General features: G+C 40.2%; 1 long non-coding RNA gene across 1 annotated transcript in view; it reads right to left on the minus strand.

The window, feature by feature from the left end:
• LOC137164552 (uncharacterized) overlaps positions 1-23,898 on the minus strand; it is a 150,363-nt gene that overhangs the window by 19,789 nt on the left and 106,676 nt on the right. The gene's annotated exons all lie outside the window — the stretch shown is intronic.

Raw genomic sequence — 23,898 nt, forward strand, 5'->3', positions numbered from 1 at the left:
ACATGTTAGGATGTTTTCAATTTGATCCTCAAAAGAGGGGAAGGCTGGAGATAGCTGAGAAACTCCTGCTTTTCCCTTTCACTGCTGCCAGAACTGGTTGATGGAGCTCTGTTGATTAACACCAGCTAAAAATCTGGCCCGTGATTTTGAGTGAAAGTGCTAATAAAGTTGTGATCACTTAAACAGTCCAATTTCATTCTTTGTCTTCCCTGACTCCCTGCTACTCTCAGTATTATTTTTAAGATGGTGTTCTGGAAAGGTCCTTGTTAATAATATTTGACAGGTCCTGGACAGCAGAAACAGTTAATGCTGCTGCACTCTCTGTAAAATAACCTATTTTAGTTACTGTAAACCCATAACCCCCTAGATGGACACATTTAAAATGTATCCCAGTAAGATGGACAATAAGAAAAATGAACAAACCATGTGCTACTGAATCTTGTGTATGATACCATCAAACCTCTGAAAGCAAATGACCTGTTGACGGCACCAGGTAACCCAGCTACAAAATCATTTGGGGAGACTGTAACAAAATTACAGCAATGCCTGTCTCCTTAAGTAGTGGTTACAGCTGAAACATTTCATTTAAATAAACAATCTTGGGAAGCGGGTGAAACCATCACACAGAATATTGCTGTCTTAAAGACTCTATCAAAATGCCTCAAGTGTGAGACGGATTTAAATAATGTAATGCGTGACAGGTTAGCGTCTGGCTTCCAAAGTGAAGCAAATCAGAAAAAGTTGCTCGTGAAGGTTGACTTAACAGCTGAGTTAGCAGTATTCATAAAAACTGAAGGAAACGGCTCCCTGGAGCTGATGCTGATGCTAAGACCACTAAGGAAGTGGTGAAACTGATTTTTGAAATATAGAATTAAAAAAACTAGCACTGATAAAAAGTGCTGGGAAAATCCTGTCTGAGAAGCAATTTGTGCAAGTCATTCTTCTCTTCAGGGGAAAGTATTTAGTATGTGCACAGACAGGGGTGAATGCAAGTAGAGCTACAAAGCAAGATATTCATAGGAGATAAAACTTAGTCATGAAATGTGGATGAAGATTTGAATATTAAAAAACAACATTCCAAGGTCCAGATGCAGAGGTCTACATTGGGGCCAGTTTGCAAAATTTGAAACTGAGTTCAGATTATGAACACACCCAAAGGAAAGTCATACATGACTGAATCCAGGGGCTTGATTCAGCTCTGTCTCTAGAGTCCTGATGTCAAGTATTGTGAGCAGGCAAGTAGCTTGTTTATGGACTTTCATCACTCATTACCCTTGTGCTCCAAGTTCTCTTCCCTCTTCCCCCTGAATCTGGTGCTATTCAGATTTAGCACTCTGGATCTGGACCTGTACATCTAAAACTGTTAGAAGGAGGAGAAATTCCACTTCAGGTGCTTGGTGGCTGCTGTTGTGAGAATTCTGCCAGCTTCTGCCTGAAATTTCATGGGAATGGGTCATGAGGCTGTGGCCCTGTGAAAAGCCAATGCACCATATGGCAGCAACGGCAATCTGGAGAATGAGGGGAAGCATAAGCAGAATATGTAGCTTGATCAGCACAATACTTCAGGGCCCTGACAGAGAGCCTTTGAAGGCCTAAAAATGATGGTGAAGAGGGCCCTTCTCCCCGCAAGTAGGCAACTGCACGCTGCAAAGATGCAGGATTATTGTATAATTCTCTGCTTTGGACAAACCAGGTTCTCCTGTCCAGATTGATAAAATTCAGTTGTGATCTCCTGCCTACACAGCACTCTTATCTGAAAAAGGTCATCTCAACAACCTCTCCCCTGCCCTCTAAAAGCCATCAGTGTGACATCCAACCCATACAGGATCCAGATGTGTTCAGAATAGCAGAGGGTGATTCCCAAAGAAATCTACTTCAGAACAGAAAACACAGCAATCTCCAGAGAGGATCCCAATTTTAGAATGTCAGACATGGATCCTTTCTCCACACTTACAGTGCATTACTGAATGTGCCAGGAGCCTTCCATTGACTCAGTATTTCCAGCACAAATCCTGCATTCCAGTGTGCAGTGGAGGCCTTCCATCAACACTGTGCCCATTATTGTAGATTGTTGTTTCACATTGGAAGTGGAATCTTTCACTGCATTTTTTTTCCTGTACTGGGTTTCTTCACTGTAACATGGATCATAGATCCAGCATTCAAAAGTATCAACTGCTAGATATTGGATTCCAGACTATAATAGGGGCACCATTAATATATTCGGCTTCAGGTCATTACCAGGCCTTTCACTGCACCATTGAAATACTGCATTCAAAAATATAATAGGAGCCTTTTTACAGCACCATTTGCGTGTGTGGATGTATGAGATTGTAACTATGTATGTAGTCATCTTGCCGCTGATGTGAGATGCTCAGAGGAGTATGTTCACATAAGGGGCAAGGTCTGTGGACTCTACTCCCGTCTGAGTAGCTTCAGCCCACCTCTGAGCTTGTGCCAATCCCCAGTCTGTCCTAATACCCTTCAGCCTGAAGTAGGGTTAAGTGGGTCTCAACCTTGCCATGCTGCTCTGCTCTGGTCGTCTGGCTGCAATCAAGCCACATCTTGATCCTGTATTCTTCCTTTTATCTCATTCCCATGTCTTGTCTTAGATGTCAGCTACCCTTCCTTGTAAGGTATCCTAAGAAGAGTTGGAATCTTTCACATTACCCTGTGGGTTCTGAATTCAAAACCACGTGCTGGCATCACAATCACAAAACACAGAGGTGTTTGGATTTTGTCCCTAGAAAGGGAAAACATGTCAGTTGAGGTTTAGTCATATGCAGAGCCAACACACTGCTTTCTGAGCTTATTTCAGCCCAAAACAAGGTGAGACTCACCAATATGAGTTGAACTTTCCTTTCCTTCCTGGTATTTATTATAACCCAATAGTGTAGGTTGAATTCAGGTACTAGTGGGCAGACCCAGGTGAGGGGTCCTGAGGTGGGAAGTTTGTCTGGAGGCAAAGGTTGGAGTAGTGGAAAAAAGCTAGGAAAGGATGTTGTTGTCCGAGAGATTCAGTGTATCCAATCCATCAGCCTTTGTCCTAGCAGATTTTTAAAGCTGCCTTTCCCAGTAAAAGAAGTGGTATGAATGCTGGCTGACCCAGGGGAGTTGCAATTTACACCTCTCCGTTAGCTTGAGTGAATCCAGTACTCTCAAAGGTCGGGGCTACCAAGCTGCAAGAAATAAAGCTGAAGAAATAGTTTACTCAAATGTCTTCAAGCTGAAACAGCAGGTTTTCTCACAACTCTAGATGTAGGAAATATAACAGCAACGTGGGCATCCAACCTTTCCATAATATGAAAAGGTAACATCAGGGTAAGAGAGAAAACAAACAAGCTCATGGTGTCGGAGAGGAGGGAGAAAGCAGTATGACTCATGGCAGGTGATATGATAGTTCAAGTGACAATCCTGCATCAGTGTGTTGAAAGAAGACCGCAGTGGTGCAGGAACAATCTGGCAGGGAAACTCATGGGAACTGCATATAGTACCAATGATCTGTGGTAAGAAGTTCTCACAAATGGGCCAGTGTGTAATATATTGACTGGCCTGCTAATTAATAGATAATGAGAGGTGTCTTGATTATACTGCTTACAAAATAAAGGGTTATCCAGTCAGACATAAGACATACATGCTTCCCATTACTTGGCATAAAGTAGCCATACTGTATGGTGCCTAGACTGTAGTACTTAGTGTTCTAGAAATATGTGAGTGGTAGGTAAGTAAAGTACAGATAAGTTCTTGTTTAATTTATTTAGGATCTGAAGATCTTAACAGAGGCCTAGACTAGCAGAAAGTATCCCTGCTTGAAGGCTGACTTTTATACTTCACCATTGCAACAGAAACAGTTCCCAGACTGCTAGTGGTCAGATAAAACTGGCCTTATACATTAAGGGCCTAGATCCAAAACCTTTGAAGTCCATTAGAATCTTTCCACTCACTTCAATGAGCTGTGCCTGAGGCCCTGTAAAACCACTGGAGCCATATTTTAGTTCCAAAGACATGGCCTGGTGTGTCTTATTGCTTAAGGCAAATCCAACCCCCTTACTATCTCTTTTCGCTATCAATTCCTGAAAAAGTCTTAAATTTTTGTGTGTTTTTTTTTTCAACACTGTGATAAAGTCAAGCCAGAGGGCTGTAAAAAGGCATACCCGGGCCAGACTGTGAGCCCTAGAATGCCTAAAGGCCTGGTTCCTGCAAGCAGGGGAGAGATGATTGCAGGGCAATTAGAGACACCTGGACCCAATGAAGAGCTAGGCCAGGTGTACTTAAACCCTGCCTTCCCCTAAAGGGGGGGAAAGCACAGGAGGAGAAAGCTGCTAGAAGGCTGGTAGCAGCTGGAGGAGAAATGTCCTCCTAGGCCAGGAGATAGTGCTTCTCTGCAGTTACAGAAGGAGAAAACCCCTGGCCCCAGCTAGCAGAAGGAAGCTGGAGCAAGGTACCTTCAAGGGGAGACAGGTTTACTGGGGACTCCCTGGCCCACTACGAGGGGTTGAAGCGTGAGACCCACTAGGGAGGAGCTGGCTGTTTGCCCCAACACATACATTAGGAATTTAGTGTTAGAGAGAAAGTCCAAAACTTAATTTAGCTCCAACTCAAGAAGATGCAGTCTCAGAAAAGGGATTCTTGGATTTGTCAGTTAAACTTTATGCTTGAAATATTTAAGCTGACATCTGAGTTTGGAGATGGCTTTACAAGGCATTTTACCTCCTCACAAAAACACATTTGCTGGTGGCAAATACAAAAAAAACTATGATAAAAACAAAAAGGTGGTGTGAGCTTGGAAAGAGGAAACAAATTGTCTGTTGAACCAAAAGATCAAAGGAAGCTAAGCACAGAAGAAGTGGAAAAAACGATTAAAAGCATTTTAGCTGAGCCAACTCAGTAGCTGGGTGTCTGGAATGCAGCACTGCTGTGTAGAGATGAGTAGCTCCCTCCTTGGGCATGTTCAATGGGTGGAAGTGCTGTGAGGGCAATGGAAAAAACTTCGACGTGGCTCTCTAAGTGAATTTTACCAATTTGGATCAGGACCTGACTGAGCATAAGGAAATCCAAAGCCTTCTGAACTCCATGGAAATACTTCCATGGACTTCAGTGGTCTTTGGGGCAGGCTCTTAGACTTTGGAGGCTAAAATCAGAGTTGGTTAGGAGGTGTCAGTTACATAGCAGTAAATGGTTGTGAGGATAAGGGCAAGTAACTGAATCAAGATGATACCCTGTTCCTTATGAATCTCATATGTTGAAGGAAACAGAAGAAGGTATAAATTATTCCAGTTCAGACTCCATGAGATTCATTTAGACCCTGAGTTTGGCACAATGGACCTAATTTATCCCTGCCTGCTGGTAAAAACCAATGCAGGACCCAGATGTGGGAAAGATGACCACATGCCACCTTTCTTCCTTCCGTGCTGGGTTGGGTAGCAGACGTGCTTCAGCCCTCAGCACAGCGTGGCTCTTCTTCAGACTATGTTAATGTGAAGGGACCACAGCTCAGGGATGAATGAGGCCCAATGCCTTCAACTCCTGTGGAGAAATAACCCAATCAGGAAGCGCTGTTGATGGGTTTTGAATAGAGTCCAGCACAGATTGGCTGGAGTTGTGATGAAAAATAAAGTGCTTGGTAGCTTTCTAGTTCCAGTAGTGCTAGTTGCTCTGAAAATATTTCCATTTGTGAATACAGATGTGCTTGACGGCCTGTTTATAATGTTGTCATTGAAAAAGTTGACCTAGAATGAAGTGAAATGAGTAAGAGAGATCCTTTCTAACCCAGAGATTAAAATGCAGAGTTGCAGGATGACGAGTCTCAACTCAATGAGCGTGACGGAATTCCTAAAATGATAAGGAGTACTCTGGAAACCATGATTATGGTCAGACTTCCTTGTGTGGCTATCTCCAAATTAGAGCAAAAGGCAATATGAAATCTGAGCCTGTAAAATCTTATGCAAGTAGCTCTGAAATCAATGAAACTATTCATGGGAATAAAGAGCTGCAGGTTCTGTATTTAAGTTTCGGTCCATTTAAAGAAAAACTCTGACTCTGCCTTCACTTTGGATTCTAGCTGCTTTCATTATATCCTGTATATCATATGTTAAAGACTAGATTTGCCATTCCCCAGCACTTTATATAGTCATTTACACCTGTGCAAATTGGATATTATGTTGTCTTTTACTATTTACAACAATAACAATATGAAGAAATCACACAGGTGCAGCTTGGTCCCAAATAACCATGTTTAACTATATACATGTGTAGATAGCTCTGTCACATTTGTATATATCTGGTGGCTTCTCAAACATAGAAAACAGTGAGTACTGCTACAGGGCTCACAAACAATTTAAAGGGATACTATACTATTCCTATATGCTTCAAACACCTCGCCCTTTACTGTAAAAGGGCTCTTAAAAATGTAAAAAATGCATTGCTATTACTAACTATATAACCTGCTACAAATTAAGTCTGAAAGGTGACTTACAACTGCAGTGTCAGTACTTCCTGGTGTAATTGAATCAACGTCATTGCAACATCTTCCTGCTCTGCACTGTTAGTCAGATATAGTAGACGCAAACACATGAAGCTCACTGGTATTATCACAAGTCTCCAACTAACTTCATAGGCACAGTTGCATTGTAGTATACAAATCCTTTCAGATGCTATAACCTTCTTGGCCTCATCAAAAGCCTTGATGTACTGTCTGCATCAACGATTTATCTCCTGTGCAACGATTTAAGGGATGTCTGTCACTCTGTTAGGCTAGCACTGATGCTCCATTCTGGGGATTGTCAGTTGAAGGCCTAATTGTGACTTTTTGTGACTGGCGTGCCTTAAAGACAACTTTGCCTGTGACTTGTCATTTGATACAAACAATCTTTGCCAATAGCATGAACACAGTATGTAACTGAATCTTTGAAAATAACACTTTTTTTTGTGTTTGCTGTAAGCACATACTCAGACAGCCTTGCAAACACCTTTTGCAGGTTCTCAAGTTGCTCTTCATTACTAGCTACTATGACAGTATATTGTTCAAATAACACTGAGAATAATCTGAAATAATCTCTGAAGAATTCCAAGATTGACATTTTGTCCTAGTTTGGGACAAAACCAAATTTTGAAATCTCAGAATGTTCTGTGGAACAGAAGTTTCATTTTTTATCTCTTAAAAATAAGCCCTTATTTGTGTGAATCATGAGGTGTTTCTTGTCACAATCTTCAGTCTCCATTTGTAGGTAGGCTTGGGCTAGGTCAGTCTTGGAAAAGCTATTGTGTACTGATCTGTATCAAACAAGTCAATTTTGCACAAACAGCCGAGCAAAAACCTGCATTGACCACTGATCCATCTCAACTGAGCGTACTTCTGACAATCGAAGTCCCTGAGACATTTCAAACTACCAACATACATAATAGAACAATATGCAAAAGTTATTCTTCCTTTCCCCACCTTCTAAAAAGTAATTTCTTAGTAGGAAAGAAGGTGAATAGTGGGATTCCCCAAGACTTCATAGTAGGACTGGTGTTTATGTATCTCTGATCTGGGAAAGGAGGAAAAGAAGGAAGTGCAAAATATATTGATGAAACATTAATTTAATTTTGTCAGTATTATTGACAATCTTGAGGGGCTGAAAGAAGACCTAACAAGTTAGATGTAGAGAAGGCTGTTCAGCCGGTCCTACTCTATTTACCTTCCATCTAACCACAAAAAATGAGGACACAAATTAAATTAAAAGTAGCAAGCTTTAAATTGATAAAAGGAAATTATTTGATTTACACAATACATACTTAACTGCAGAACTCACTGCCAAATATTTTGAGATGAAGAATTTATGCTTGGACTGTGCAAATCAATGCAACCCCAAGCAGACACAATCCTCCTGTGCTAAAAACACTTGAAATACTGGGGCCATTGATGGGATTAGATGTTGATTATAATAATTAATAACTAGAGGTAAAATGGCTAGAATAAAACTGTGTAAAGGAAAACAGACTTCAAGGCACAAAATCAAATAGTAACTGCCATGAGTAAGGAAGAAATTTACCCCACAGACATTTTGTTAAATAACTGCCCATTATGAAATTACTTTACACATTCTTCTAAAGCATCTGGTAGTAGGGCTGCAGACAGAATACCAGACATTGCTCTAATCTTGTAAGGGAATTGCTATATTAATACCCAGCCTGGACTAATGTTTAAGGTCTTTTAATTCTTTATCGAAGATGACTAGAAATAGGGCCTTAACTCAGTTACACTAGAGATGGTCAACTAACATTTGCAAATAATTTGTTCACACTTTTTTTTTCTGCCAATCAGTGAATAAATTATTCATATGGAACCTTGTCTAGTGCCTTAACCACAAGAAATTTTCCTCACAAACCCACCCTTCCATGGTACCATGAGGTCACCTATACAGCCCTCAAAGAGAGGGAAAGATAACTAAGGCCCCAATCCTGCCAAGACATGTGTGTGTTTTATCTTTATTCTTTGTGACTTGAAGTAAATAGCAAATCTCCCATTTGACTTCTTCAATGTAGGATCAAGACTGTATTGTGGTGATGAGCACCACAGAAAAGCCCTGAAAGCTGCAGAGGAACATGGCAAATAACACCCATTGAACATTTTTAAAATGAAATAATTTCCAAAACTTGAGTTCTTTTGCTTTTCTCTTTTTTGTAAAGTTTGACACATTCAACAATCATGATGTGTTTTTGTGATACAAAGTTTTATTAGCATGTATTTGGGATGTCCTGCATTACTTATTCATGGCTATGTTTCTCAGGAGTAGAGCTGGGTGAATAATAGGAATTTTTTCAGTTCATTGGAAATTTTTAAAAGTTGAGGCAAAATAATTTTGCCTCAGAAAAAACCTTTCATTTCAACAAAACTGAGGGTCAGCACTGAAATGTTTTTCTTAACATTTTTAAATTTTTAAAATTAAAGGAAATTTGAAGTCATTTCAACCTGAAAACTCTAAACATTTCCTTTTGAAAATGTCAGAATGATATGCTTTTAAATTTATTCATTTATTATATTTGGAAGGGGGTTTAAAAAAAATTTGGCAAACTGAAGTGAATTCATGAAATATTTTGATTTTGCTGACTCTGCACATTTTGCCAAAAAAGTTGCCGCCAAAAAATTTCACTCAACTCCATTCATGAGTAGTACAGTATTCCTACTGCTGAAACTTTAGTATCACAGCATCACCTGTTTTCTCTTTGTCTCATATATATTCACTGCCCAAAATTTTTGTTAATGCAGCATTAAGTTTGACTGGTTACCCTTCTAGAAAGTCAGATGCACCTACACTTACTTAAACCTCTGAAAACTAGGAAATCCTGGTATACTTTATTCATAATAATAAAGGTAATGTATCTCCACACCTTAACAATAGTGGTGTTATCACCCAGGCTCTCACTGTAGCATACCTTATTGATGAAAAATATTGCTAAAAACTAAAGGCAATTAAAAATATTATTAATCAGTCTTTGTGAAGTCCCATGCAATCAATATTATTCTAAATGTGGTAATATGATTTAGAGTTTCTAGCATTTTAAACCAAACAAATTTTGTTCAATCCCCTTTTTAGACTTGAGATGGGGAAAGGCTATATTGATTTGAATAAAAGAATTCTTCCCTTCCCCTAAGACTAGCTTCTTAAACACCTCTTACAGAATGACTCATAATATTTAGAATTGCAAATGTGGCAGGGGACTTCTTGTCAGTTGGTAAATCTGTGTTCTTTTTTTAAGCAAAGAAACAAAAGATGGAAATTTTATAGTGGAAGAAATTACACTGCACGGCTCTTCACACAATATTGTGATGGCTTGGAAATGAAATTCTGTTTTATTTCTTTATGTATATGCTGCTTACCCATAATAGTACGATCTAAGACAGGAACCATTTTGGTTCATGAAACACACAAAAGTAGCTGTCTACATCTCTCATACTTAGAATTCTGTTGTACAACATATTTTGTCTGCTTGAGTAATCAATTTAAAGCAGCAGTGCAGTAGCGTCAGTCACCAATCATGCAAGCTGAACGTAATTATACAATAATTGTACATTTGATACACTAAAAGTGAAGGGAAGCAACCTTTCATTGTTCTTACCATGAAATAAACATGTATTACTCATTCATTTAGTTACTACACTGTGGTACTATTATAGACAATACCATTTTGCTTTAAGGTACTACGAGTAATTTATTAGGTAGTGACATGCAGATGTTTATAAAAACAGTTAGAATCAACTTCTTCTTCTGAAATGAACCATTACAGTGTTTACATGAGGCCATCTTTGTCACATTCTTAGTTTGCTAAGTTTTAAAGGCTGTGTTATGCTACTTTCAGGAAACTTTTAAACCTTTCAGTGTCACAGAAGAGAGTTCCTACTGTGGTCACCATTTTTTAAAAAAGACAGTAGGGTCTACAGTATCAAAAAGAGCAGTAATCCCATTCATGACCACTTTAAGAACAGGGAAATACTGAAGTCTCCGAGATGCTATTGTGTGGTAACTGTGTAAGGTGACCAATAGCCACACGTGTGTTATGGGAGAAATCCTCCCCCCCCTTGGATAAAAGACTGGGCAGTTGGGCTCCATGTGGGTGAAGTGTTTAGGGGCTGAAGAAGTGCACCAACCCCGGCCTGGGGAGACAGTGGCTGTTCAGGCCCAACTCGGCTCAAACAGGAGCTGAAGGCATTCTTATCTTCGCCTCTTCTCTTTCAGTTGTTGGGCCAACTGAATCTGTGTCAGGACAATTGTGGCCCCCTCTGTCATTCCTCCATCCTGGCATACTGTGAAGCCTTGGCAGGGATGATCGGGATACCTTCTGTGCAGCAGATGAAGGGTGTGTGCCACACCCTTTGCATGGCTGCATCGTCTGCTTTGCTTGGTGCAGTCTCTGTGGGTGTGTCCACAAGACAGCTGTGAGCAAGCTTCCCAGTGCAGGCAGGCAGACTTGCGCTAACAGGGCTCAAGCTAGCATGCAAACCTAGCACTGTGGATGTTGTGGCTTGGACAGCAGCTCAGACACTCAAGCTCACTTCGCTTCCTGGCTCTGAGCTCAGGATAGCTTGAGTCGCTGCAGAGCAACAGCATCCAGCCTGTTAGTTTTTTGTGTGATAGCTCAAGTGATCCTAGTCAACTACTGTCTGCCCAGGAGGGGAGATTGTCTCCCAGGCCCAGAGTAGACATATCCTCATGGTGTAGAGGTTATTGTGCTGGCCTCCACACCATGGGTGAATTTCACTCCATGGTAGAACACCAAAACCACACTCTGCAAGAAACAGGCAATCACACCAATGAGGTGTCATCTTCAGAAATCTGGAGGGGAAGTGTCATTGCAGAAAAAGAAACAGCTGCTTGGGAACCTTAGAAAATTTGAAAGCTTTTTATTCCTGTAATGTCAAAACACACTGACATTATTCTGGGATATTTAAATACTTAAGGCCCTAAGGGTCTGTAACGTCTCATCTTAGAGCACACTCTGGGTGTGTGACTGCGTGCAAGGTCAAGGTCTGAGGAAGTGGTCTCTTGAACTATCAAAACCAAATGAAACTCTCTGAATTTGCCATGCTCTCGACTCAAACTTCACCCTCAGAATAAAACTTCACCCTCAGAATAAAGAACTCTGACTGTGTGTTTTCACTGCTTTTAGATTTCTACACTCAAAGATGATAATGCTTGTCAATGATGCTAAGATAAGAACACGCGTTTTTACCAAAATGTTTGTCTATTAGAAATATATTTATAATGCACAGCTCCCTGAGTTTAATCCAGACCTGCCCCAGCTAGAAACTACAAGACAGAAAATAGAAATTTAAGACAAAGGTAGGAGTGACAAAAAGTCAAATTATGACCTATATATTCTTTTTTAAATCCCCCTTCCCCTCCCCCCCAAAAAATTTTTTTCCTAATTTACTTTCTTCTTGGTTACAGGATTTTTCTGACTAGTCTGTTTCCAGTAGAGATGAGAAGTAGCAAGCTTTATTTTACATTTCACAGTGGACTATGATATTAAATTATCAGCTCAAAGTAGAGATGAAAGCCACTATTAAAAATATATGGCTGCTCTTTTTCTAAGAAAAAGACTTTGTAGAGATGAAATGATATCTGATGTTGTATGCAACCATTCTATTCAGACCATTTTGGTATTAGGAGGGGAAATAAGAGAATAATATTGACTGAAGCTACAAGGGATTGTAGAGGTGGAATGGGTCAGATACTGAGGGGTGCAGAAGCCCAGTGGTTTCAGACCTGCCGGGGCCTGGACAGTTGTCAGGATGGCATGGTAGCTACTATGTTCTTGGGACTTGAAGAAGCCCAGAAGGGGTAAGTAGCTCATGATAATGAACTTCCTTCTCTTTCTGTCTCTCTCTTCCATTCAGGCATCATGAAGCTTACTTAGCCCTAGTCAATGCAAGGGGAGAAGAAAAAGGTGCTTCCTCTTGTACCTCTGTGTCCCTCAACCTTCCGACCCACCCCGCCACACACGCTTTTCTGATACTGTATTGGGAGGAGGACTGTGGGGGGTTTGGTTGACCTGACCTTAGCTCAATTCCAGGGCAGTCAGTCTCCTATCTTTCTATCCTGGTATCTCCATTTTGCAGCTGTCAATCAGCTCCTCTAGTCTCAAGCCTAGCTATGTCCTGCTGTTGAGAGACCCATTTCAGTCCACATTGGGGAGCAGCTTATTGCAGGACTGAAAATTAGGGTAAAACCAAGATTGTAGATTCTTAAGGCAGAAGAAACAGCAAAGAGAGAGAGCTTCTAATTCTTCAACAGCTTAATTGAAAATCACATCCTTGTTAAAAGAGAAAACATGAACAGCACTGTCAGATTGTAAACCGGAGCCTTGTAATTAAGTAAGCTTCAGTTCCACTCACTGCCTGTTTTTTGAGAAGGGAGGAATGTTCTTTTAATTGGGAATTTTTAAAAAAACGCTTTATTTTAATATGGTTCAACTAAAGGATTTCTCAAAAAGAACAATGTTTGAGCAGCAGGTAACAAGGGATACCTAAAAAGATTGGCTACTATGCAATTAAATAATTTTTGGTGAGTATTTAAATGAACCCATAATTTGGTGAGCTCACCCTTCAGACACGTGAATGCATTGATATACTTAACTTCAAGGAGCATAATTGGCTCCCATTAGCTTCAATAGTGGAAGATCAAGCCTTTAGGTCCTGTGAGAGGGTGCATTCCCAACACTGGCCCTGATGAGTTTAATGTGGGCTTTAGAGACCGATTAGCATGCCTGGCAGTACCTGGGAAAGAGAGGAAGCCAGACTTAACTGATGATGAAGGCATGCTCGGTAGGGGCTGGGTGGTGATTACAAAGGCAGGAAGTTAGCAGCAGAAGTGGGCTGTAAGGATAGAGAATCTGTAGTCACTCTCTGGGGGCTAGAAGAAGTAGGCAGTGGTCTAGAGAGGCAGCAAAGAATCAGAGAGAGTAGACCTTGGGTCCTAGCTACAGGGTCCCTGGCCTGGAACCCGGAGTAGAGGGAGTGCCTGGGTTCCCCTACTAGCCACTGAGGTAGTGGGGTGAAACCCCTTGAAGTAAGGAGTGTAACAGACCATGAAGCCCAGAGGCAGACAGAAAACCTGCTATAAGGTCATTGGACAATAGCTTGAGAGGACTCTCTGTTATCCTGGAAGGGGTGGACTAAAGTGTGACCTGGCTGGCGGGCCAAGTTGTGGAAAGAGAGACCACTGCAGTGATGGAGCAACTGTTGACAGGGGGTGTTGTATGGAGAGACAGCCACTATGCCATGCCTGGCCACATAGAGGTGCTCGTGGGGTGAGTGAACCCCTTCACAGGTCTCCATCCTGCAAAGCACTTATGTATGAGCCCTCCATTGACTTCAGGGGGACAACTCATATGTTTAGGTGCCTTACTAGCTGGGGGCTGGACCTTCCAGCCAACTTTAGAGGAGAGAACAGGGAGAGGCAAAACTAATGATATATGGGGAAAAGATAGAAATGTAGCAACAATATCCAATGGTAACAAAACTCCATTTCTAATACTCAAGCATGGCTCACCCCCTCCAGTAGAAATATTCCTGAAAGGGTGTCAGGTCCAGAAAACCAGAGAAATTCCTGGGGTAACTACCGCAGGGAACATGAAATTTTTGTCTCCAAGGAACTGCTATTTTTTCCTACCCAAATTTGAAGATCGCAGGACCCTCTGTCAGCAAACCCTGTGCTGCTTTCTTATCAATGTTATGCCCTGACTCCCAGAAAGTGTTGCTCTTCAGAACACTTTCCTTTTATCCAAATCTTGTAACAGGGGGACCTTCTCTCTCCATGGAAAGTAAATGAAGTATATACTTGGCTCAATTTAAAGAACTGAAACAGAGAGAATTCTACATGATGTCTCTCATTAGAGAGACTGAAATGAAAATAACTGGCAAAGTACTTGCACTTCTGAAATTTGTATTCACCCCATCCAACTACAAATAGCGATGTTCCTGCTTAGCTAAATGTGACTAGCTAGGTTAACCAGCATCTACCAATGAATAGTGCGTTAACATATTGCAGGTGCAGTGAATTTTCTTGAACATATCAATAACAGAAAAATAAGTCTAGCAAGGTTTTTACAAGACATTCCCATGGGTAAACAAACCTAATTTTTTCCAGATTAATTATTGCAATTATTGAGACTGCAAGCACTCTGAGGCAGGGACTATTCTTGTTACTTTTCTGTACTGCACTTAGCACAATAGGGCAGTGGTTTTCAACCTTTCCAGACTACTGTACCCCTTTCAGGAGTCTGATTTGTCTTGTGTACGCCAAGTTTCACCTCACTTAAAAACTACTTGCTTACAAAATCAGACAAAAAGGTACGAAAGTGTCACAGCACACTATTACTGAAAAATTGTGTACTTTCTCATCTTTACCATGTAATTATAAAATAAATTGATTGAAATAGATATATATTATATTTACATTTCAGAATATAATATATAGAGCAGTATAAACATGTCATTGTATGAAATTTTTGTTTGTACTGACTTTCCTAGAGCTTTTTATATAGCCTGTTGTAAAACTAGACAAATAACTAGATGAGTTGATGTACCCCCTGGAAGACCTCTGCGTACTCCCGGGTTGAGAACCACTGCAATAGGTTTCCTGCACCTAGCAACCAATCAAGGAGCTAGGACAAAGCTACAACTAATAATTAATAAGCATATAGAACTCATATGGTATTTCTAACACTATGAGAGATTTTCAATTTTAAAGAGTACTGCCTACGGAAAGTAAGATTTTATGAGTCACCCTGTTTGCATCTTCAAAATTTGCTGCCATATCTACAGGAAATAACTCATTCAGTTACAAGAATAAAGGTTTATTACAGCCTATATAAAGAATTTGAGGGCTAAATTAAGCAGTGCAGAAATTGAGTCAATTTTTTTCCAGTGGCACCTTACATATGCAAGGTTTTCCAGGACTCTGCACAAAGAGTGCAGCTGCATCATAAGCATACAGAGCAGTTTCATGCATTGGGCAACAGGTTACCCAGAGACCTGGATTTTAGAATTTATTTTTATTAGAAGGGAGGGTGGAGTCCAAAACTTGCTTTAGATGAGGGAGAGACAAGGCAACTTGGTTATCTCCTGGGCTTTCTGAAAGCGCTAATGGAGCTTTAACATCCAAATATGAAGCAGGAGTAGATCTCATTTCAGTATCTTCTTTAAAGGAAGGAACCCCTAATCCTTCAGCAGCTCTTCACAGATCCCACGCACCAGATAATCTTCATGAGTGAAAAGGAGTGGAGTGAATTTTTGCTTTATCAAATTTTACAAAACCCAAAGTCCACACCTTCGTACAGCCTCTGAGTTGTTACAGCTGATGCTTCCTCCTGTGATGTGATTGTAGTGAACCACAGTTACCAGCAGCCACCAGCAATGTCTGCATTCTCAATAAACATTCAAACACCACTTACTTAAACAAAGTGTATGGAGACTAAAGCTAGTGGGCAGCTGGGAATTATAGCATGTTGCACAGTATTGCCCTCTCATGCCTTTTACCCAAGACTCATGCTATTTTGTGTGTGTGTTTCTTTCTTTCTTTCGTTAATGTCCTAGCTGCCAGAATCATGTAATTACAAGGAGAATCTCAGCTTTCATTCATAATAAAAAGTTTCTGGGACTTATGAGTGTGGAGAAAAGCTTGAACACATGGCACAGGAGCAGCCTAAAGGCTCAAGCCAGATTGCAAATCTCACTTTTTAAACCAATCTCATGATTTTGGGGGGCCTGACATGATTCTTTTTTAATGTGTGGGATTGGCAATACTGAACTCCATTCTAGATGGAGAAACAGTGAAAGAGACAAATAGACAAGGCCCAGTAGAACTCTCTGTTGACCAAGAACTCTCATGAAGATTTTTGTAAATGACTTTGAGCCAGGGTTGCTGTAGGCTAGAACAAGCATATATTTATTTTTTTTAAATTTACATTTTGGGAAGGAGATGCAGGAACGTTGTAACAATTCTTGATTATATAGGGCCTCTCACAAAATGTTTTTGGATAAATCTTGTGTGTGCCAGAACACAATTCATTTCCTACAATATTTTACTGGCATGACAAGCTTTATAGGTGTTGTCAGAGTGTGGAAGAGACAGAGGTAAATATATCAGGCAAAATATATCAGGGTTTCACAGTACTGTTTAGTGGCTTTATCCCTGATGACTGTTTGTCATTAATGTACATTCCTGATTCTGTTGCAGGTTGCTACACATGGTATTTCATCTGCACCATCTCATTGCCTTCTCGCAGGTTTATGGACACTATTGCTCATGGCTTCTTAAATGGAAAGTGTAATTTCTGTTAATATGAGGAAATTCTCATAATCCAGCATATTTTTAGATACTGGCGTAGAAAATGTCTCTCCCCTTCTGTCTCCTTGATTGCAGAGAGGTGTTTGTTGGCTTCCATTCTGTAGCGTGGGATTTGATTTTTAACCTTTAGTTTAAAACCATTGATTCTCTAGAGTCTGTCTTAGTTTTACACGTCTCTGTGGAGAGAGATCCCCCTTGTTCTGCGCTAGGATTTATAGCAGTCAAATTTGTTGTTTATCTGATGCAAGTGACTCATGCATTGTTTGATCCAGGGACTTGGACATCATTGGGTAAATCCATTGGCCCCACTGGTAAGATTAGTGTGTTTGGAGATCTGGGAGTGATGTTATGTGAAAGTGCATTATGTCTTCATTTCAGTATAGGTTTTGATCCTCTAGTGTGGTGGTGTGCAAGGATTGTATTCAGGTTTGGTGTCCTGCCCAGACTTACTTGGGATGGGGAGATGAGGTGCGCTCCTAGGTGTGCAAGTCTTTTTTGAGACATCAACCACGGCCTTTTTTTCCTCTCTCTCTCTCCTCACCTTCACTGGCAGTCCGTGTGGCAGTTAAAAATATCTCCTGGCCCTTTGAAATAGCCCTGGTCTTGTGGCTAAGTAATAAAAACAAGATTTCAGGCTCTAAAGCATTTACACAAAGCATGCTGGCTTTTTTATTTACTGTAAATATAATCACTGTCTTTGAAAAGTATTTGAAGCAAGCAAAGTGCTTTAAAAAGCCAACAACTGAGTTTTATTCTATTTCACTTCTTGAAACCATACCATTTTAAAGCGTGTATGATTTAGGAAGAAGTGGGGAGGTAGGTTGTCTGCTGAAGGGGCTGTCACATTTAACAGTGATTAGTTAATGTTTGTACAGCACTTCAATGCCTTGATGTGTAAATGCTAAGTACAGTGGCCACATCTCTTACTTTCAGATGGTATTAACTTTTGACTTTACCAGTTCTAATGGTACTCCCAATTATATAGGTATGTGGCAAAATCTCTCATACCCATAAAATGTTAAAATCACTATTGGTTATTTATAGTTATGCTAATAAAACCTAGTTCTTTTCCTCCTTAGTATGTTACAAAGAAGAACAGTATCACTTTACAGACAGGGAAACTGAGGCACAGAGGCAAAGTGACTTGTCTGCCAGTGGCAGAGTCAAGAAGAGAACTGAGGTCTCCTGGCTTCTTGTCTAGTGCTCAATCCATTAGGTCACACTGCTCTTTCCTCATTTTATTGTTTAAATTATTCCTTGGGAACAGCCTACAAACCACCCATACATGTAAAATAAATGTAATAAAATCTTTAAATGTCACCCTCATTCTCCAATGATCTGCTTCTCCAAATCAATCAAATAATACCAGCACATTGTAAAATGCCTTTTTTTTTTTAATGATACAAAGCAGTTTTATAAGGAGTAAGTAAGTTCCTGTCTGCAAACAAATTGTTCTGTCACCAGGGTGCTCTAGCAATTTTTGTCATTTGCCACCTAAATTAGCTGACTTTACCATGGTATTTGAAGTCTCTTCCATTCACAGTATGGCACATTCCTGCAAGTACTGTGGTATGGTAAACATCCACTCTATAGCTGAAAGATACAGGGTTCTTTATGGAAATCATTTCAAAGTGATGGCAAGTGCCATAAAGCTAAATAAAAAGTTATTTTTAAGGCTTATTATAATTCTTCGTTTTTCCTTAATATTCAGCACTTTGTTTCCCTAAGAAGATTCTGCATATACACTAGCTACATTAGCCTCTTTGAATCTGGCTTCCATTTAGAATAATAGCTGAAAAATTATGAAATTGTTTAATGGTCTCTCAATTCTAATGTATCTTTTAATGTTAACAGGTGAGTAATAAAAGATACTTACCTCTCAAGGCTGCCTTCAGTTTAGCTAGTTGGAACACTTTGATCATGGCCTTTCTTACTTTGATGCATAATCTCTCCAGATAAATGGCTCATCTTCAGTCTCCTCATCTGAAGAGGCTACACAGAAAATGATAAATGTTGTAGGACTTTCTCGTCTGTCTTCTGCTCTGTTAATTATGTCAAATATTTAGCTCTGATGCTCCATTTACTGAAGTCAGTGGCAAAACTCCCATTGAAGCCCATGGCAGTAACCTTATTGTGTGTGGTAGATAATCCTTCATCCATGGCTGGAGGGACCATTGCTTCCCAATTTCATTACAAAATCTAATGAAGTTGGCCTCAAGTCCACTTAATATACCTTCCAATACTAGATTTGGATTGAAATGTCAGCTCTATTTCCCAGGTCTCCTTATGAGCATTATAGCAGGCAAAAAATGAAGCTGTGTTTAGATAATAACCATAACATAACTGAGACAAGACACAAGTCTCTCACAAAATATTTATGGAGAGAGAAAAATGCTAATACTCTGGTAGCCACAGAGTAATGACTGATAGCAATACCACTAGTTAGAAACAGCAGAACTGATACATGTCACTTTTCACTCATTTTTTTCCAAAGAAAGTTTATTTAAATGAAATTCTATCCCAAAAAGATGAGAAAGTATTTGGGGCTCTAATCCTGATTACACTGAAGTCAACGGGAATCTTGTTGGCTGCAGGGTTGAGCAACCAATGTTAAATTGCTTTCCTGTTGGAACTTTCATGGATTCTATTACCACTAACCAGGCCCTGTTTTATATTTTAGTGGGCATCTCTCTCTATTCAGGTGCTCCATCCTGCTGCTTCTCACTCTGCTGCTGTTACCTATGTGTCTTCTATGCTGACATACACTTTGTTGCCCAAAGCAGCAGTAAAAACCTTGGCAGCTACTGAGAGTTACTCCATTTCTCCCCCTTGCTTTACACTGCTTGTAGCCCAGGACCATTCAAGGGCCCAGTTTCAGTTACAGCAGCTCCAGGGTTGCTTTAGCTTACATGTTGTCCACACCCTCTTGGACTGCACGGAGCAGACAGTAGCTGGAATTCGATGTGGTCCAGCCACAGCACCCTCCTGCTTCAAATGCCTCTTGCCTTGGCATTTCTGCCAGCAGTCCTGGGTTTCATGGGACCGTTCTGCTTTCACTTCCAAGCCTTCCTGTCCTGGTTAAAGTTAACATTTCTTGCACTCAGGGTCTCCCATGGGAGAAAGGGGCAGTTTGTCCCAGACCCCCCATTGCGAGTTCCTCCAAAGTGGTGTTGCAACCTGGTACAGAAGGTTGCAGTGCCATTCAGCTTTGGCCCAGCTGCCCCTCGATCTCCATCTGCAAAGTGTGGAATGAGCTAAACTTGAGTGGCTCGGTGTCCAGTTTAGCTGAATGAAATGCTGGGAGATATGCACTGGTATACACCATAAGTCAGGGACTGGGGAGAGGTGAGGGGCAGAGGTCACTCTGGAGATACTCCTTATTCAAAGAATACTCCCTGGGGGGCAATACTGCCCCTTACTGTACATATGAATCCTATAGCTTCACATTCAAAATGATTTAAAGAGAATTAATTTAATAAAACAACTATTACTGATGACTTCACTAGCCGTTCAGATTTTATGGACTGAAAAAGCATTGCACCATTTAGTAAACATGGCAGTAACACTGAAAAGTAGGTAGTTATGGTAAGGAAGCAAACCAGCTAACAGCAATAACAATTAACTATATAATATCAGTTTATGATGGGAAAATCGAGGAAAGGAAGGCAATGGTCGCTAATAAGTCTGTCATTTGAAAGGATACAGAAGTGTGAATTTGACTACTAATGCTAGTCTGAAAAGTATTAGCAGGTTTCTAATTAGAGAGCAAAGCACATACATCTGTGGCCATATGCTACCTTCACATAATGCCCTGATAACATCAGAGGTCTGTCTAATGTAAACAACCTCAAGCACTTATACAATGCTTCATATTTCAAAGGTGTGTAATATTCTTGGCTGGTTGGTTCAAGGGAAAGACAGGGTCATACCCGTTCATTACCCTGCCCCTATTCTTTTTGATAGTCAGCACCAGTGAGGGCACAAGCAGGGAGCCAGGGCTGTATTTTCTGCAAGATTATGGCCGTCCCTGCACAGGAACACAAGCTAGGAAGGGCACAGTGCAGAAACTGCTATTCCAGATTCTGCATCTGCACACAGATGGGCTAGAATCTAGCACTAGTTGAGTGCTTGGTTGGTTTTTTTAAATCTGATTTTGTGTTATGATGCACAACAGTCATACACATCCACTCAGGAGCTCCAACAGACTATATGAGATTTAATTTACACACACAGACTTAGATCCACTCATCGTATCCACCTAATTTTCCTGCCAATCAATAATGAAAGTAATAGTATTATACAGTTCCATAAACACATAGGCTATACATTCCCCTGCAATCCTATTACACTTCGAGTATCTGTTCACTTGAGCACAATCAGCAATAACTACTAAATTGATGAAATCTGTATTTTAGGAGAAGGAAGCTTGTTAAATTGTCCAGAAAACATATTAACTAAGTAAATATAATACAATGGTAAGCTCTTGCTTTCATAATGAAAAGCAAAGTATTTGAATAGAATTTTTGATTGCCAACTACATTTCAGTAGTACATGATCATATTTTTTCTATTCTATCTACAACTCTAAGTCCATGTTCTTATGTCCATCTGGCATAGTTTTTAACTATTTTTTAATAATTACCTAAAAATAGAGACTACAGTAAAATTTTAAAAAATATGTAGTGTGCTTTGCTTACAATGACACATTATGACAGGATTAGGCTCATGACAAGCAAATAAATACAATGCACAGTTTAACTGAGTGCTTGCTAACAGCAACCTCACATGAGATCTCTTACCCCTGTTTTCATGACCATGCGGCTCTGATTTTTGAAGGAGATTGCTCTATTCAGGTGCAGCAGGGCCAAAAGGCATCTGATTTTCCTTGTTAAAGATGCTGAATTTACTTAGTGTAACTTACTGAAAGGTTTGTGGGAAGCTGGAAGTCTTTCTCTTGGATGTAGTCTACATCTAAGACTTGGGTCAACCTAGCTATGTTGCTTAGGAGTGTGAAAAATTAGTTAAACTGCCCTAAGTCCTGGTATAGACACTGCTACGTCCGTGGAAGAATTCTTCTGTTGACTTAGCTACAACCAGTTGAGGTGGTCTATTTACTACAGTGATGGAAAACCCCTTCTGTCGCTGTAGCAAGTCTGTATACTACAGCAGCATAGGAGCAGCGCTGCTGCAGTAGTGCTTGTAATGTAGATGTACTCTTAGCCTGCAGATGTCCACATGCCCACAAACTCAGCCTAGAGTTCCTGCTACTCTTCAGAGTATGAATAATTGGTTCCCAAAGGTCAAGAACATGTGGGCAAAAGTCAGTGTACTTTTGGACAGCACAGTGGAGTAGGTTCTGTTTCCAGCCCAGTCACTGACTTGCTGTGTGACCTGAAGCAAGTCACTTCACCTCTATGTACCTCTGTCTTCCCCCTCCAAACCTTGTCTGCTCTTTATGGCAGGAGCTCTCTCTTGCTGTGTGTTGTATAGTGCCTAGCATGTTGGGGGACCTAATCCTGGCCGAGGCCCCTAGGCACTCCCATAATACTGCTACTATTAATACAGTATATGCACATGCAGGTGCATGAGTAGGTCATGCGTAAAAGTACAGTTTGACCTTTTGAAAAATCTGGTACTCAGAATTACATATCAGTGGATGTCTTCTGTAAATTTGGAGTAAAGTAGGCGACATTACCACTGACTAAGTAAAATTACTATAGTACTCAACCAATTTTGCAGAACATTGCTGTTTTTGCCAGTCCCTATGATAGCCGTCGTTTCTGAATTACTGCATAGTTCAGCTGCTGACACATTATGGTAGTTGTCAAACAAACTTAACTAACCAGCTGCCTGTTCAGAAAATGTGTGAGTATGCTGAAACCTTGGCATCCTGTATCAATTTCACAAATAACTTTAATTTTTCAAAAAGGTAAAACCATTTATATGCTACCTGGTGTCTGGAAAATCTGTACCACCCTTAAATGCTTTTTTTTAGCAGCGACAGACTCTAGACTATTGTATGTTACCAGCACTTTTTCTGGGAACATTGTTTTTACATAACTGGTGTATCTAAGCTCCTTTTTTCTATTGCCCATTATCTCTTCTTCTCATCTCTTCTTGTTATTGAAAACCAAAGATACAGGGCCTGATTACATGTGCAAGATAATGAATAGTCATTAACACTATTGCAACTGGGTTAAAACACTACCAAATTAGAATGGTAGTATTTTACCTCAATTTCACACTCTCTTTGCCCTGGAGAAATTGTTTATTCAAGATGTACTGTACTGTACTGTAACACAAAAATAGATTCATAAGGATAGTTTCCGATTCAAAAATTGTGGCTCTCAAAATCTTGAAAATCTTGGCCTAAGTGGGCAAGCTGACTGGGAATGAAACTATCCCTCTTCTGCCACCATACCATACCATGCCTACTATCCTCAGACACGTCCCACAGCACCACCTACAGAGCTGTCTAGCTTCAGGCTGGAATTATGATATCTCAAAGAGAAAGATTAAGCATTAAAATCTAGAATATTATTAAAAGGCTTGCAATGCTCTCTCTCAACAGATTTATAGCACTACTTAATGCATGTAGTAGTCTTGTATTATTATCCGTAACACACACAATGTCTGTATATCAAGGTTAAGTAAGCTTTAACAATCCCACCAATGTCTGACTAGTGGAAAGTCAGGGAAAATTGAAAATTTGTGGTGCTACAGTACCCTGAGATTTGACACACTGGACCAACTTTTTTATAAAGGACCTCAGCCTGGCCTTCAATTTTGTGCCTGGAATATTATGGGTGCAATATTACTGTGGAGATAAATTGTAGCATTTAAACATTTAATTACCCAATGAATCTGGGTAGCTAGAAACTAAGTGCTAACACTTAAACACACAATTATTTTCACCTATAGATAGAAGCCATTTTTACATACTTTGTCCAGTGAGCAGATAGATTCTTCCTTAGAATTTCATATGGATCTTAATACTTTATATAAAGATAATCTCTCATCTCTCTAAACTGAGAATATACCACTTCTGGTTTCTTACCTGTTCCACTCTC

This window comes from Emydura macquarii, unplaced genomic scaffold, assembly GCF_026122565.2.
Source record: "Emydura macquarii macquarii isolate MOO-44397 ecotype Brisbane River unplaced genomic scaffold, CSIRO-AGI_Emac_v2 contig_2676, whole genome shotgun sequence".
Classification (NCBI taxonomy): domain Eukaryota; kingdom Metazoa; phylum Chordata; order Testudines; family Chelidae; genus Emydura; species Emydura macquarii.